At 41.9% G+C, this 17,747-nt stretch overlaps 1 protein-coding gene across 1 annotated transcript in view; it reads right to left on the bottom strand.

Annotated features, from left to right (window-relative positions):
• The window catches only part of N4BP2 (NEDD4 binding protein 2), a 73,638-nt gene extending 56,682 nt beyond the window's left edge, over positions 1-16,956 (bottom strand). The window contains exons 1-3 of the mRNA XM_054729399.1: positions 16,901-16,956; positions 11,576-11,605; positions 7,118-7,212 (exon numbers count right to left, since the gene is read on the bottom strand). The gene's annotated coding sequence lies outside the window, so the exon portion shown is untranslated. The remainder of the gene's footprint in view (positions 1-7,117; positions 7,213-11,575; positions 11,606-16,900) is intronic.
• Between the last annotated feature and the right edge of the window lie 791 nt (positions 16,957-17,747).

Raw genomic sequence — 17,747 nt, forward strand, 5'->3', positions numbered from 1 at the left:
CTTTTAATTAAATGTATTGTGTCATAGCTCTCTCCATCTTCCAGAACTGCACTGTTATTATGGCAGTCACCAACAACATTTGCCTATTTAAATTAAAATGACATTTTTTACATATTAATATCAGGTAAAGTAGAATTTAAAGCAAATAAAATTACCACAGGAGTACATTATATAAAAGACGTACATAAAAAAATCTGTCCACCAAAAAGATATAGCAACCCTCAATGTGTATGCACCAAACAACCAAGCCACTAAAGAAGTGAAGCAAACACTGACAGAATTTAAAGAAATAGACAAGTTCACAATTATAGTTAAGAGACTCCAATAACCTCTCTCAACAATTTACAGAACAACTAGACAGAAGATCTGCAAGGATATAGAATTCAATAATACCATTACAATGATCTAATCAACATTTGCAGAACACACCACCCAGTAACAGGAGAATATACATTCTTTTCAAGTGCCCACAGAATATAATATATAGACCGTATGTTAGACTAAAAAAACTCCTCAAAAAATTTAAGAGAACTGAAATTATACAAAGTATGTTCTCTGACCACAACAAAATCAAATTAGAAATTAATAACAGAAGATAACAAGAAAATCTCTAAACACCTGGGACCTAAGCAATATACTAAATAATCCATGTCAAATAGAAAGTCGCAAGGAAAATTTTAAAATGCATTGAAGTAAATGGAAATGGAAATACATCATATCAAAATTTGTAGACACAGCTAAAACAGCAATGACAGAAATTTACAGCACTAAATGCATACATTAGAAAAGAGGAAAAGTCTCAAATCAATAATCAACACCCCCCCCCCTCAAGAACCTAGAAAAAGAAGAGCAAAATAAACCCAAAGCCAGTAGAAGGAAGGGAATAAAGATAAGACCAGAAATAAATGAAGTTGAAAACAAAAGTAAAGAAAAAAGACCAATGAAATAAATTGATGGTTCTTTGAAAACATCAGTAAAATTGACAAATCTCTAGGCAAAACTGAGAAAGAAAAAAAAAAAAGAGTAACACACAAATTACCAATATCAGGAATAAAACAAGAGATATTACTACAGACCCTACAGGCACCTAAGGAATCCTTTTTACAGACACTAAATCATTAAAACTAAAAAAATAAAAAAAAACTAACAAGGGAATCCTATAAACAACTGTATATACAAAAGTTTGACAACAGGTATGAATGGACTCATTTCTCAAAATCTACACAAACTACCACAACTTACCCAACAATCCTCTCTAATAAAAGGGTAATATGCAAATTAACCGCCACTGTCACAAAGATGGCGGCGCCCATAGCCACAAGATGGCAGTGCCCAGTCTTCTCAGCCACGCTGAAGTCCCCCAGTCCCGGGGTGGGAGAGGCAGCCACTGAAAGCGGGCAGCATGAGCAACCTGGCGGAATGCTTGTTTTGTCGCCACAGCAACGAGGCAAGTGTTCCGCATCTGGCTGCTGATGGGCCTCTGGCCGCTGATGGGCCTCTGGCCAGGCTGGGGTGCGGAACACTTGCGTTGACCCAGCGACAAGGCAAGCGTTCCATGCCCAGCCACGGATGGGCCTCTGGGCTGATGAGAGCCTCTGGGCAGCGGGCGTGGAGCGGCCAGGCCCCGCAGAGAGCTACTGGCGCACAGATTTTTATATATATAAAAGCCCAAGCAACCGCCTGACCTGTCGGTAGCTATGACGTGCACTGACCAACAGGGGGCAGATGCTCAATGCAGGAGCAGAAACCACAGGAAACATGGAACAGACTGATGAATCTCAGAGGGAAGGGAGGGGCAGGGAGGGTGGAAAGAGATTAACCAAGGATCTTATATGCATACTAGAGGCCCAGTACATGGATTTGTGCACCGGTGGAGTCCCTCGGCCTGGCCTGCGGGGATCAGGCCAAAACCAGCTCTCCGACATCCCCCAAAGGGTCCCGGATTGCGAGAGGGTGCAGGTCAGGCCAAGGTACCCCACCAGTGCGCGAATCCGTGCACCGGGCCTCTAGTAAATAAATAAAAGCCCTATGACTTTTAATGAGATTTAATTCACAATTTTAACCCTTTGCACTCGCTTGCTTTTTTCTCGATTCCTTTATTCTACTCGGGATTTAATTTTTTAAATACCCCAGATTTTACAAAGCGCAGCAGTAGAATAAAAAACTGGAGTTTCTTTTCATACAAACTTATTTATTTGGATTTTTTTATATTTCAAATTATTGATACATTCAAAGAGTATAAAAAGAGCTGCTACCGATGCTAACCATGTTGAGTCACACTCGACATCCGAGTGCAAAAGGTTAAAACTCCCAAAATAGAAGTCCCAGGCTCAGAGGTGTGATGGGGCGTTGCCTTCCCCTGACTGCCAGGGTCGCCTCCCGCCCCTGAGGGCTCCCGGACTGTGAGAGGGGGCAGGCAGGGCTGAGGGACCCCCCACTCCAGTGCATGAATTTTCATGCACTGGGCCTCTAATAGAAAAATAAAAGTAAATCTAACAGCCAGACTTACAGTTATCAGCAACATTTATACAGCTGATAAATCCAAAGTACATTTATCTTCTGAGGACAGTGCCACTCTCAGAATTTTCACATCATTCAACTTGGAAACAGTGAAGTAAGTGATCAAAAGTTTAGTTTGCAGTGAACCAGAAGGTCACGGTTCGATTCCCTGTCAGGGAATACGGGCGGGATTGCAGGCTCGAAGCCCAGTGTAGGCATGCAGAAGGCAGCCGATCAATGATTCTAATCATTGATGTTTCTCTCTCTCTCTCTCTCTCTCTCTCCCTCCCTTCCTCTCTGAAATAAAATCATATTTTAAAAAAGGCTTAGTTCTAGGATCTCTTCTTTTCCCTCCTTAAACCACTCCTTTAGTGAACTCACCCAGTCTCATGGCGGGCTTTGATACTAAAACAAAATGCTAACAAATTTAAATCTCTAACTGCACCTCTTTTCCCTAACCCCACAACCACAGTAAACTACCCACTGAATACCTCCACTTTGTGTAATAGACATCTCACACCAGGTATGTCTAAAAGTGTTACGATACTCCACTGCAGACCTGCCCTAACTAGAGTCCTTTCAATTTCAGCTAACAGCAATGTTCGGTTGCTAAGATTAAAAAACTAAGTCTTTTTTTTTTTTAATCTTTATTGCTGCAAGTATTATCAGATGTATCATTGGCAAATATGTTCTTCCATGCAGCTAAGAGTCTTTTTTGCCTCCTCTTTCCCTCACACTTATCATTCAGCAAATCTTGCAAGTTCTAAATTCAAAATATATTCAGGTCATATGGTAACTCTATGTTGAACCTTCTGAGGAACTGTTTTCCAAAGAGGCTGCACCATTTTCAAGTTCCAACAACGCATGCAGGCTCCCATTTCTCTATATCCTCACCAAACATGTTATTGTCTATCTTTTTTTATTATGGCCCCCCTAATGCTATCCTTGTGGTTTTGACTTGTATTTCCCTAATAACTGTTGTTGACGATCATTACATGTGCTTATTGACATTTGAAGAAATGCCTATTTAGACCCTTTGTCCATTTTCAAATTTAAGGTTGACACCTATATAACTGAGCTGCAATAGTTATTTACTAGTATACATTCTGGATACAACTCCCTTATCAAATAATTTCTTCCATCTGTCAGTTGTCTTTACACTTTCTTGATAGTGTTCTTTGAAGCACAAATAATTTTTATCTTGATGAATTTACCTATTTGTTTTCTATTGTCACTTATACTTTTACTGTCCTAAGAAACCTTTGCCTATCCCACCCGGCTGGCATGGCTCAATGGTTGATCATCGACCTAAGAACCAGAAGTTCATGGTTTGATTCCGGGTCAGGGCACATGCCCAGGTTGCAGGCTCAATCCCCAGTGTGGGGTATGCAGGAGGTAGCCAGCCGATCAATGATTCTCTCTCATCATTGATGTTTCTATCTATCTCTCTCCCTCTCCCTTCTTCTCTGAAATCAGTAAAAATAAAATTTAAGAAAAAAAAATTTTGCCTAACACCAGGGAAGGCAGGGGAGGTTGGGTGGGAAGTAATCAACCAAAGAACTTGTATGCATATCTATAATCTATAATAATAAAAGAATATGCTAATTAGACCAGACAGCCGAATAGTAGAATGACCGTCCAGATGACCTTCTGGACGAAGCAGCGGCTGCAAGGGCCGAGCCCCTTGCACGAATTTCATGCATCGGGTCTCTAGTATATCTATATCTATGTATATCTATATAGATATACATGTATAACCCATGGACACAGACAATAGGGTGGTGAAGGTCTGAGGCAGGGGGTGGGGCAGGCTAAAAAGGGGTAAATGGGAGAAAAAGGGGACATATGTAATACTTTCAACAACAATGATTTAATTAAAAAAAATAAATAATTAAAAAATACATTTTAGATATTATCTAATTGGAGTTTTATAAAGTGCTATAAAACAAAGCAAGACACAAAACTTATGTAATTTATACAGACACCCAAATGGAACTGGATGCCGAAACCGGTTTGGCTCAGTGGATAGAGCGTCGGCCTTCGGACTGAAAGGTCCCGGGTTCGATTCCGGTCAAGGGCATGTACCTTGGTTGCGGGCACATCCCCAGTAGGGGGTGTGCAAGAGGCAGCTGGTCGATGTTTCTCTCTCATCGATGTTTCTGACTCTCTATCCCTCTCTCTTCCTCACTGTAATAAATCAATAAAATATATAAAAAAAACAAAAAACAAATGGAACTGGATTAATTAGACTAGAAAGAAAATATGTGAAAAATGTGATTAAAAGTAACTATTTTTAACACACTATATTTTTATGTACTACTTTTATATTTTTTAAATAATCTATTATGTATATATTCTTTAATAATCAGGAAAAAAACAATTACTATTATCAATTAAAGCTGAATCTTGGACTTCCCTTCCCTTCCCTACCTGCAGCTCATAAACTATATATCCCTCCCACCCCCTTTTTTCTTTGTATCTACTATATGTGAGGTAGTCTGAGTTCCAACCAATATTTAGTATGCTGAAGAAACTCATATGTATAAAAACATACATAGCTGACATTACCTTCCAATTACCAATTTTACTTTATAAATCTAGTTTATTTCAAACCCATTTATTCACTTAAGTAATGTTTAATTCTTTTATTACCTGACCTTATGTATCTTTCTTTTTCCAAAAAGAGAGCCTTATTAATACAATAGTTTAAACAAGCTTGTGTAGCTTCTTCAGATATATTATACCTGACCTAAATTGAGAGTGTATTCTAAAAGGATATGGGAAAAAAAGGATGGTTAAGTAAAGTGTGATATATTATAGAGAAATACAAAAGGACTAGCTCAAATGAAAAACCTACAATATATATTTTTATTAACAATGATACAATGAACATAGACATTTCATGTACACAGTTCTCAAGCTCTTCCACCTCTATAATTAAATTTTAACCTGACAGAGAACCTAACCAATACATACTTGCTTACTGATCATCATCAAAATGTTATAGCACAGGGAGAGCTTATTAGGCATGCATATAAGCCTAATCAATGGACACAGACAACAAGGGGGTGGGGGCATGAATGGAAGGTGGGGGGTTCCGGGGGAATAAGGACACATATGTAATACCTTAATCAATAAAGAAATTTTAAAAAAAAAATGTTATAGCACAGTGAACAGAGATTTTATCATCCCTAGTTTGTTGGGGTTTTTTAACAGATAAGGACATGTTCTTTTAACCATAAAAAGAGAAATTCATGGTGAACAAAAAAAATCTATAATTAGCAGTAGAGTGAACACAAACTCTAACAGTGGTCCAGCAATGGTCAGTACTGTCATTAAAGTAGATATACCAATAAATACCACTTTAAAAAATAACAACTTTCCACTAAAAAAAAGAACTTTTCATATCAACACAACACTAAAAGGATTTAGCTTATCATTTTATGAATAAGTCTGTTATATGTATATAAGGAATAGTAATTTTAAATAACTCTCTTTTATGGGGAAAAATTTAAAAAATAATAAATTTCTATAATGACCAAGAAAGATTCTATTTAATATTCAATATCAACCATCTAGGAAGAATGGGCCTATGAAGAATGATACTATCATCAATAAAATATAATAATACTTTCGCTATTTAAAACCATAAGAAAAAGAACATTAACAATAAAGAATTAAAAAAAAAATCACTCTATAAGGAATACATAGGGAAGTTACGGGACCCAAACATGACATGATCCCAGACAAGATCAAAAGCAACTCCCTCAGAAACAAATGCTACCAAGAACCAAAACAATCTTTCCTGGAAATTAATTTACCTACTACATGATTTTAAGTGTGCTGTGAAAAGGGTAAGGTAGATACTAAATCTCATCAAGGCATAAATAGTACGTCACTGAAAAAGAGAATTTATCTATCATAAGAACTATTATTATAGACCATTAAAAACATCCTAAATACTGATGGATAAGAGCATGATTAAATAAATTATGGAAAAATACCTTCTGGAATACTATGCAGCTATTAAAAAGTTTAAGGTGGAATGCAAATACAGATGTATATAAAAACCAGAAAGATGTGAAACACATTCTTAAGGGGAAAAAGTCAGTTGCTGAACAATATACAGCTTTTGGCCAAAGAATGGTAGGAAGGTGTATTTCTCTATTATTCTTCAACATTTTCTATAATCCTTCATTACTTACTGCCAGTATTAGTTTTGCTTAGTTATTTTAAAGCCTCACAGTGTTGGTTTTACTGACAAATTTTCATCTGTATGAGCATATTTCCCAAATTGGCCATGTTCCCTGAGGACATGGATTATGACATAGACTCCTGGGACTTAGGCACAAATACAGGTGCATAATAATATTTGTGAATGGCTAACAACATATAAAATATGAAGGAGGAAGAAGGGGCATTTTAGTAGCAGAGAAACTAAAACACATATTAAAACCAGGACCACAATGTAGTTCTAAAGGCTTTTTGGGTCAACATGTTTTATGCAATGAGAAATTGCATAAACCACAAGCTCTTTGAGAAAGTCTAGTAACAAAATCTGTTAAAAGCTTGAAAACCTATGCATAAAGTCATACTCTATGACTTTAATAATACTTACTGTCTGTCTGGATGCTATCAATGTGCTCATTAAGGCCACAGTTGATATCTGTAAACTCTACAGCTCTTCCTATTATCCAAAATAATGTCTTCTTACTATAAAAAACATACATAAAAATTATAATATATAAATAAAGGAAAGTTTATGTCAAACTATAATCTTAAATGAAAAGAGGTCCAAAAGTATATAATCTATACTAATAAAAAGGTAAGATGCTAACTAGACCGGGTCAACCAGACATCTTTCAGATGTCCGACTTCCTTCTGGACAAAGCTGCCGAGGCCAAGGCAGAGGCAGTTAGGGGCGATCAGGCTGGCAGGGGAACAGTTAGGGGGCGGCCAGGCCGGCAGGCAGGCGAGTGGTTAGGAGCCAGCGGTCCCAGATTATGAGAGGGATGTCCAAATGGAGAGGGTGCATGCCAGGCTGAGGGATCCCACCCCCCATACACGAATTTCATGCACCAGGCCTCTAGTATTTATAATATAAATATATATGATATTCCAAAGCGAAAGCCACAAAAGTAAAGAAAAAGAAAAAAGACCAACCTCATTTGCCATCAGTGGAGGCGACTATTACAGTTTGGAAATGATTATATAAGGGGGAAAAACTAAGCATTTATTCTGCTTTTAAGTAAAATGTTACTTCAAGGTAATAAAACAGTCCTATTTAATGAAGGAAATCTCTCTATAAAAGAAGACTATGGCCTGGCTGGTGTGGCTTAGCAGTTGTTGCATGGACCCAAGAAATTGCAGGTCCAATTCCTGGTCAGCGCATATGCCCCAGTTGGTGGCTTGGCTCAATCCCCAGTAGAGGATACGCAGGAGGCAGCCTATGGATAATGTTTCTGTCTCATCGATGTTTCTATCTCTCTACCCCTCTCCCTTACTCTCTCTCTAAAAATCAATAAAAACATTTTTTTTAAAAAGACTAATTAAAAGGAACAATGAAATCCAAAACTGATTACCATTTTATAACCCATAACTAAAGAGCTGATCAAGAATCAACAGTTACTGCCCTAGCCTGTTTGGCTCAGTGGATAGAGTGTCAGCCTGTGGACCAAAGGGTCCTAGGTTTGATTCCAGCCAAGGGCACATACTTTGGTTGCAGGCTCCTCCCCAGCCCAGGGCCCTAGTGGGGCTCACGCAGGAGGCAACCAATCACAGGAGGCAACCAATCAATGTGTTTCTCTCACATCGAGGTTTCTCTCGTCTTCCCCTCTATATTCTACTCTCCTTAAAAACAAATGGAAAAATATCCTCGGGTGAGGATTAACAAACAACAAAAAAAAAGAATCAACAGTTAGCAATGAAATCTAAAGTTAAGTGAGAATGTCAGTCATCAGGTGAAAGGTTGATAAGTGATATAGCCATTGCCAAAGTACCATGCCACAGACATTACTTATTTTACATCTCTGTGCCTTACACAGGTTCTGCCCTAAGTCCTTCTACCCCATCCCACCCAACCCATATTTCTTCGCTCTATTAACTTCCCTTCAGGAAAGTTTTCCATTATCCCCAAGTCTGATTTAGACACAGCTCCCACTACACCCTAGATACACCTCTACCTTAGCACCTTTGCATATATTTGTTTAGACTACTAGCTTATAAGCATTAGCATCTCATAGATGTCTTGTTTAGCAAACAGCTCAAGTATTTGTTATAATCCAGCACAAACCAATTTAGTTCTTTAAAATATTGGACTTATCATTACAGTACCTGGAATACTCAGATCCAGAGTACAGGGCATCTCTTTCCCACAAATAAAGTACCTAGGAAAATCTATCTATATAATAGAGGAATATGCAAATTAGCTGGGACCTGAGGCTGCATGGCACCTGGGGGGGGGGGGGGCGCGAGGGACCTCAGGCTGCACCCCCCGCCCCGCGGGGCTTGACGGGGGACCTGAGGCTGCGCTCCCCACCCAGCAGGGCTTGACGGGGGACCTGAGACTGCACTCCCCACCCAGCACTGGGCCGGGGGACCTGAGGCTGCGCCTCCTGCTCAGAGGGGCTTGACGGGGATGGGGCCGGCCAGGTCTGGGTCTCACCCAATGGGGGTGGGGCCGGCCAGGTCTGGGTCTCACCCAATGGGGGTGGGGCCGGCCAGGTCTGGGTCTCACCCAATGGGGGTGGGGCCGGCCGGGTCTGAGTCTCCTGCATTTTTTAAGCACATGCGTGTGGTGGGCAGGGACTTGACTCCAGGTCCCACGACGCGCCCCAGACTCTGACAAGAAGATTTTCATATACATTTTACTAATTTTCTTTCATCTCTGACACTTCTCTATTATAGAGAAAGGGCAAATAGCAATATTAAAATATTTCCTCTAATTAATTCCCTTTTAGTGTGCATGAATTTCGTGCACCGGGCCACTAGTAAATTTATAATCAGAAGGCTGGTTTGTGGAGAGTGGCTACAGCATTTGGACAGGTTCAAGCCTCGGACTAATGAGAGGGCACGGTCCTGTCGTGGCAAAGCCACGTGCAGGCCCCAGCTTGGAGGGCAAAGCCCTCCCAGCACAATCATAGCCAAAGGCTATGTTTGTAAGCTTGACCTTATGGTCCAAACCTGTGGTGACAGGTGGCTGAGTGATGTAGGCTGTGGGAGGTGCAGCAAGTGCTGCCAAAACAAAGCTTGATAGAGTTCTCAGGTGCACGTAATTAAGTAGATTTGAAACTCAAGAGAATATTGTACACATCTTGACCACGCCTTTGCTTTGCCTCGTGGGATTTGACCATACTAGTAAAATAAAGAGTCGGCTTACAGGCTGTGTCACTGTCTCTCCATCCAAGAACAGTGTCCCACCTAGCCCCAGCTATATTCTATTGTCTGTTTTCTTTAAACCTTCACTGCCCCCCACCCCCTCAGGTTCACCACTGACCGTGCTGGGCACAGTTCACTGGGTTACGAATTATAACGGGGGTGGGGAGTTATAATGGAAATTTTTTATCTTCCCAGAACTCCTTCTCTTTCCCTCCCCTAGACGTCTATTTTCTGCTAACAGACCCTAGGTCACATACGTGGGCACATCACATGACCTAGGCTGAACTAAGCATAATACGTCCTGCCTTCAGTTGTAGTAATTGGTCAAGGGATGGGCATGTGACCAAATCTATCTAGAGCCACTGACATATGACTCTAAGTAAATAAGCCTGTGCTGCCAGAAACACGGTCCCACCATGTAAAGAAGCGTATTAGCAGTAGAAATGACGCCAGTATGCACATACTGTAAGTATAGAAAATTTCATTATGGGCAAGTTCCCACCTTATCAGTTATTGGCCATCTCTACCCATACAATTTCTGTTATACAGGGTGGGGCAAAAGTAGGTTTACATTTGTTCATATGAAAGATAATACAATTGATAAATAATAATACAATAATAAACTGTTTGTATACTCACAACTGTAAACCTACTTTTACCCCACCCTGTATGGTTACTGAACCAGTAACTTTTTTCTCCATAGATTATTTCAAACTGTATCTGTTACTTGCATCCAACAAGTCCTAACTAATAAACAGAGAAACTAATTAGATGAAAATTATATGTCAAAAGATATATTTCACTGAAGCTGTAAAAGGGCCTACCTAATATGCCTTTCCTAACTTAGAAAATTTTCATCCATCAGATATGTGTCATTCCTTTTCCTACTAGGTAAACCCCCAAGTTACTATTTAATTCCCTTATATTCTGTGCAAATCACATCATTTTTTTAAGATAATCACTCTACCTTTCTTTCATTTCACCCTAACAAGTACCTGGTAAGATGACAAATAAGCAAGCAATTACAGTATAATAACAGAACACAGATTTGTAGAGAAACAACTCAAAGTCGTGGGTATCAAAGATATCCCATAGAGATACCATCTGACTGAGACCTGAAAGACGAGTACGAGTTAACAAAACCAAAGGGAGAAAAACAGGGACTAGGGAAGGCATTCCAGACAGGGGTAGCTTCAGTACTCAGGCCAAATTTAAGTAACTTTGAATCTTAAGGGAGAAATGCAAGTAACTGAATACAACTAAGCATTGGGGGCAAAGTGAAAAAGGATGAAAAGATAAATAAGCCAGATCATGAAAATCCTGAAAGCCAAGTGAAGTTCAGACTTTTCTTGAAGGCAATAAAAAAAAATCACAAATAAGGGTTTTTAGCAGAGGAATTACATGCTCAAATGTATTAGACAAATTACTGTGGGAAAACCAGGTTGGACAGTAAGACTGGAAGAGGGTAAACATTCAGGAGGCTATTGCAGCAATCCAGATAAGAGATGATGCTAACCATGGACTAAGATGGTAGCCTTGGGGATAAAAAAAAAGGCAAAGATTCAAGAGACATTAAGAAAAAATAATCCAACTGTGCTTAGTGATCAATCAGAATATAAAAGGGGGGAAAAAGACAATAAATAGCCCATATTTCTGCCAAGTTATTATTAGCTGAGTCTACTATTTACTGAATTCTTACCACTCATGCAGTATCTCATTTAATCTTCCCCTAGAAAAAAGACAGAAAACAGTCAGTTTGTTTCCTATTTTTGATTTGAGGATGGGAGAGGAAAGGTTGATGATTACAGTTTTGGACACGCCAAGTTTGAGGTATGTGTAGGAGCATACAAATGGACAGATCATGAACATAGATGATATATAAGGCAGTTATCAGGAAAGAGCTTTGGGCTGGAGATTAGAGAATTAACAGCATAGAGAGAAATATTTTTAAAAGTAAAACATCTCCTTTATGCCAATATTTATTTAATATCTACATACCTACAGTGTTGGGATGAGTGAAGAAAAAAAAACAGTGGGTAAGATTCAGTGAAGCTCACAATTACTAGAGAGAGGAGGTAACTCAAAATGTAGTGTAAAGAGTTCAGAACAAGTCACCCCAAGACGTGCTTCTGTGGTATGCAGATTATTTTGAGCTAAAGGCAACCAAGTCCCTTTGGCTCAAGAGAAACTTCAGCCCCAGCCCCCTTAACTACCTAAAAGAATTTTAATTAGGGTCCCTGCCCATGATAATAGATCAGAAATAACCTCTTCTGACCTATCTATATGGCTGGGCAAACTACTAATTATCCAACATTTGTTCTTATCATCCTGCAAATGACACTGAAGAAACTACAAGGTGCCTTACCGCATCCTTAGCTCAAAATATCAAATATACCTCATTTTCCCTTTCTGTCTTTGAACCTCTCATGTATGTGGAGTTCCCATGCAAATGAAATTTAGTTTCTCATCAATCTGTCTCATGTCAATTTGATTATTCAATCAGCCAAAAGACCCAGAGGAGGAAAGGGGGAATTTTTCCCTTTCCCCATAATAGCAATAAGTGCATAATGGAAATACATCATAAGTGATTATCTTTGCTGGGGAAAGAAAGGAAGACTAACCACTTAATTCTTGAAGTAGGTTAGCATAGAGTTTAAGGGGAGGAAGACAAGGAGAACCATAAAAATATACTCCAGACAGGAGAAACAATAAATTCAGGGGCAGAAATGAATTTTAAAAAGAAAAATAGATGCCCTGCTTCAGAACAGAAAAATTAAATATTATCCCAAACTAATTCTTTTTTAAAATATGTTTTTATTTATTTCAGAGAGGAAGGGAGAGAGAGAGAGAGAAAGAGAGAGAGAAACATCAATGATGAGAGAGAATCGTTGATCGGCTGCCTCCTGCATACCCCTTACTGAGGTCTGAGCCCACAACCCAGACATGTGCCCTTAACCGAAATTGAACCCTGGACCTTTCAGTCCACAAGGCAACACTCTATCCACAGAGCCAAACCGAATAGGGCAAAACTAATTCTTAAATTTAATGACTAGAAAGGATATATAAAAATGTTTACAAAGAAAAGACAGGAAATTCATCTTAATAAATACCAGAGCATACTATAAAACATAGTAAAAGTGGTACAACTACAAAAATCAAATGAAAGATCAAAAACTATTATGAGTCCAGAAATAGTCCTAATTACATCTCAAAATTTATGTGTAATAAGATAGGCTTTCTAAAACAGGAGGGTAAGAGAAAATATTTAATAGTGTCAAAATGACTTAACAGCAATTTGTAAGACAGTTAAAGTAATGTGACACTTTATACTAAAATAAATTCCGATTATAGAGTAAATTTTTTAAATATTAGGAAAAATTGATTACCACATCTGTGGAACAATGGAATTTCTTAATTTGGAAGTATGTAGCATTGACAAAGCAAAATAGATTCATGTATGAACATTTTAAATTTCTGACAATTAAAAGTAACCAAAAAGTAAAAGAGCAAACTAGAGAAATATATTTTCAAGAAAAAACTATAACCATAGGTTTGGGTGTTGCTCGAAGCTTTAAGAGATACAGACCCAATAGATGATCAAAGGATCTGAACAGACAATACATATTTAGAAAAATAGTGTCCACCATCAGTCAGTAAGGTTTAGTGAAATTGGTACACCCACTGCTCAGGCAAGTGCAACATGTGGGTTCTTTAACCCAGTAATTCCAGTGACTAAAAGCCATAAAATTCTAGCTTACTTGGCCAGTTTATTCCCCCATGGAAATTAATGAAATGCTCTATTCATTTTTGAAATTATGTGAGTCTGGGTAGCACAAACTGATTAACCTAAATCTAGAAATACTAATAAAATAATTTCTGGAGGACAATGCTGAGATTCTTCCAACAGCCTGCCAACCTTCCATCTAACCATATTTTAAAGACATTAGTACACCTATTAAAGGTTCAAAACCAAAAATAAAAATAAATAAATAAATAAATAAAGACATTAGTACAGTGGATAGAAAGGTGCTTAAAAGTAAATTCAATATGCCAAAATTCAGAGTAATGTTAAAATCTACATATGGTTTTATATAAGCAAATTGAATTACTCATTATAAAGTAGAGGGAGAAATGTTCAGGCCACAAAAGAATACAGCAGTCCCCTCTTAGCTGAGGGGGGATTCATTCCAAGATTCCAGTGGATACCTCAAATTGCAAATAGTACCGAACCCTATATATGCTATGTTTTTTTCTACACATACATGCCTATGATAAATTATAAATTAGACACAGTAATTTATAAATTAGACACAGTAAGATATTAACAATAACAACATAGAACAATTATAACAATATTCTATATAATAAAAGCCTAATATGCAAATCAACCAAACAGCAGAACGACTGGTCACTATGACACGCACTGACCACCAGGGAGCAGACAGTCAACGCAGGAGCTGCCCCCTGGTGATCAGTGCGCTCCCACAGGGGGAGCAAGCTAAGCCAGAAGCCGGGCGCACGGCTGGCGAGCAAAGTGGCAGTGGCAGGCGGTAAGGAGTGAGAGCCCCAGACTGTAAGAGGGATGTCTGACTGACTGCCAGCTTAGGCCCAATCAGACAAGGCAGACACCCCCCTAGGGGTCCCGGACTTTGAGAGGCCGCAGGCCAGGCTGTGGGACACCCCTCCCCCCCTCCCACCCCAGAGCACCAATCTCGTGCACCGGGCCTCTAGTATTGTATTAAGTCATGTGAATATGGTCTCTCAAAATATCTTACTGTACTGTAGTCATATCTCTAGTGATATAAGATGACAATGCCTATGTGATGAGATGAAATGAGGTACTCAGAACCACACACAATTTAAAACATGAATTGTTTATTTCTGGAATTTTCCAATTAATGTTTTTGGACCATGGTTGACCATGAGTAACTGAACCACAAAAGCAAAGCTTGGGATAAGGGCGGGGGGGGGGGGGGGGAGGAGGAAATACTATATATATATTAAATGGTAGCCATTTTTATTATTATGAGGATCAAAGTGATGAGTATGTAATGACACCTGGCTTACGCATTGCCTTGGCATGGTAATTATAAAAAAAAGTTCAATCTCTTCTTTAATTCAAACACACTACTTCTAAAGGCATTTAACAATGATCTAAGATTAATGCATAACCTCACAAATTGAGATTCTACCCTAAGACTTACAATGTGAATTTGCATATAAAAGGCTGAAAGCAAGAAAAACAAAGATGGTAGAGGTATTATCTAACTCATGTGTTTACTGTTTGCTTATCAAAAGACATACATAACTACAAATAATCATGAGATTTTTAAAAGAAAAATCCTCAGTATTAAAAAATGCACCTACACTGAAAATATTTACTTAGCCTCTATCGTGTACAAGATACTACGCCTACTTAAAAGAAAAAGTATTCTGTACTGTAACTTAAATCAACTTTTTCTATGAAGTACAATCCTCCCATCCTCTTTACTGTTCTCAAAGCAACTAAAGGCAACAACAGGTACGCAAACTGTATGCTGACTTGTACTGGAGGTTGGGTTTTTTTTGTTTGTTTTTATATGTTAATATTTTTCATGAAATCATTTGTAGCCTCCTTGTAGAAAAAAAAAAAAAAGCAGCCATTCCTTTCCTAATTCGCACCATCTCCACCACTGCAGGCCCCATCCTAGCACAACCACTTAAACAATAAAAAGGTTCTGGCATAAGAATAAAAACTGTCGTCATTTCTGATCTTTAAAAACGTAAGGAAAAAAAAAAAATCGAGCCACACTGATGACCAAAACACAAAACACATGATGTTTACATTTCAAGTGAGTAAGACTTCTTTCATTGACCAGTGAAGGAGGAGGGTTAAAACGAGTTACAAAAAGAGAGGTTTGGAAAAACAGTGAATAGAAGCAGAACGAAAAGGCTGGTGTTGGGATGAAAAGACGGCATTTTTTTTTTGTTTTTTAAGGAGCGGGAGCAGACAGCTGCGGATCGCTGTTTTGTGCCAGGCCAGGTAGAGCGCCAGGATTTTCTCCTCGGAGCTCAACCAATCCGCACCTCCTCGGAGTGAACCAGTCTCCGGGCAAGAAGCGCCTCCTGATTGGCTGAGCCGCGTCGAGTAGAAAAACCAGCCAATCCTGCCTTCCGGCCGGAACTGCGCTAGGGCGGCGCTACAACCACTGCATGGCGAGAATGTACACAAACCCGTCCGCGCCGCCAACACCCGCTCCCCGTTCCCCACACTGTTGCCTAAAAGAAGGTTCTTTACAGGCAATACCGATCGTGATCTGGCACCAACACTTTTTCTTTTCTTTTTTTCCCTTACTTTAGCGTTATTTCTGTGGGGAAGGAAGTGTGTTAACCTAAAGAGAATAAGTTGAAAACCGATTTGCAAACGGACACCTCGGAGAGAGGGTCCGGAGGACAGGAGGGGGTTCAAGCAGGGTCCCGGTGAGGATCAAGCTTGCGGTGGGGAGTGGGGACCCGGGTGGCGAAGGTCCCCCCCCCCCCCCCGCGGTATTCAGAATCAAAACGTGTGAAGAAGTGAGTCCAGACACAGCTTTGCTAACGACTAGGTACTCGGGTGGTCCCCAAGTTCCAAGAAGGCTCTGCCTGGAGCGGCGAAGACACCCGGGGAGGCGCGCCAGGTCCAGCCCAGGCGGGAACCCAGAGAGCCCGGGCGGGGGGAGGGCTGCGCTGGGGCCTGGAGGCCCGCCAGGAACCCGGAGGCCGGGGACACACCGCGGCCCCCGCCCGCGCCCGGCCTCGGGCGGCGCGCCAGGGCCCGCCTCCCGCCGACGCCGCACTTCCCTTCCGTCCGGGCGCCCGCCCGGGCCCGCGGGCCGGGCTGGAGGCGGCCGGCACCGGACTCCCGCATTGGCAACTCTTGGGTTCCGGTCGCAGCGCCGCACGCCCCTGCCCGCCGGTCCTCCGCTACGGCTCGGCGCCCGCGGACGCCTTCCCGGCGGGACCCTCGCCGGGGACCCGCCGCCCCACCTCCCACCCGCCACGTTACCTGCTCCTGGAGCCCGCGAAGGGCGTCGAGACCGGGGGCCGCGTCGTCGGGTGCGCAACACGGCGGACGCGGGTCCGCAGCCCTTTCCCGCCGCCGCCGCCACTGCGCTCTCTGGCGCGGCGCGGGGCTGCCGAGCGGCAGGCGCGGATGGGGAGCTGAGCGACGGACGCCCGGCGGGGAGACACTGCCGCTCTCCGCCCGGCCGGGGAAGAGCAGCCGCGCCGCAGCGCGCCGCGAGAGGGCGGGTGGGCGTCCGAATGGGGAGGGGTCTCCGGGAGCGGGGAATGGCTGCCACGTCGCCCAGGTGGATCGCCGCCCTCCCCCCTCCCTCCCTGTCGGCCGCCCGTTCCCGGCCGCGACCTCTGGTTCGTCCCGGGCTCCGCCAAGCGCGTGGGCCCGCCCCCGGGGCAGGCCTCGGGGACCCGGGCCCCCGGGCGCTCCCGCCCCCTCCGCCTGCGCTGGACAGCGAGTCCGGCCTGGCAGCCCCTGCCTCGTGGGACCCGTTCCTCCTTCTTCCTAAAAACCTCGCCCGAAAAGCCTGACTAGTTTCCCTCTTCCCTTGGGGGCCAGGGTTGGGGAGGGGCGGGGGGTCACATGGAGGAGCAAGCCCTTTGCAATGTGTCGGGTTTGAGACAATAAAGGAGCCCGAAATGTGTGTCCAAGTCAGCGGCGCCGTGAGCCACCGCCGTTTCCAGCCCTTCCCTCTCTCCCCCCCAAGCCCCACAGGCACCACGGAGGCACAAGGTCGTACCCGCTGGGGGGAGGCGGGGAGGACACGGGCGCCGGGGCGGACTCCCGGGCCACAAGCTGGGAGGGACCACGGGCCGAACGTCGCGGCCCCGGCGTG

Source organism: Eptesicus fuscus, chromosome 2 (assembly GCF_027574615.1).
Source record: "Eptesicus fuscus isolate TK198812 chromosome 2, DD_ASM_mEF_20220401, whole genome shotgun sequence".
Taxonomy (NCBI): domain Eukaryota; kingdom Metazoa; phylum Chordata; class Mammalia; order Chiroptera; family Vespertilionidae; genus Eptesicus; species Eptesicus fuscus.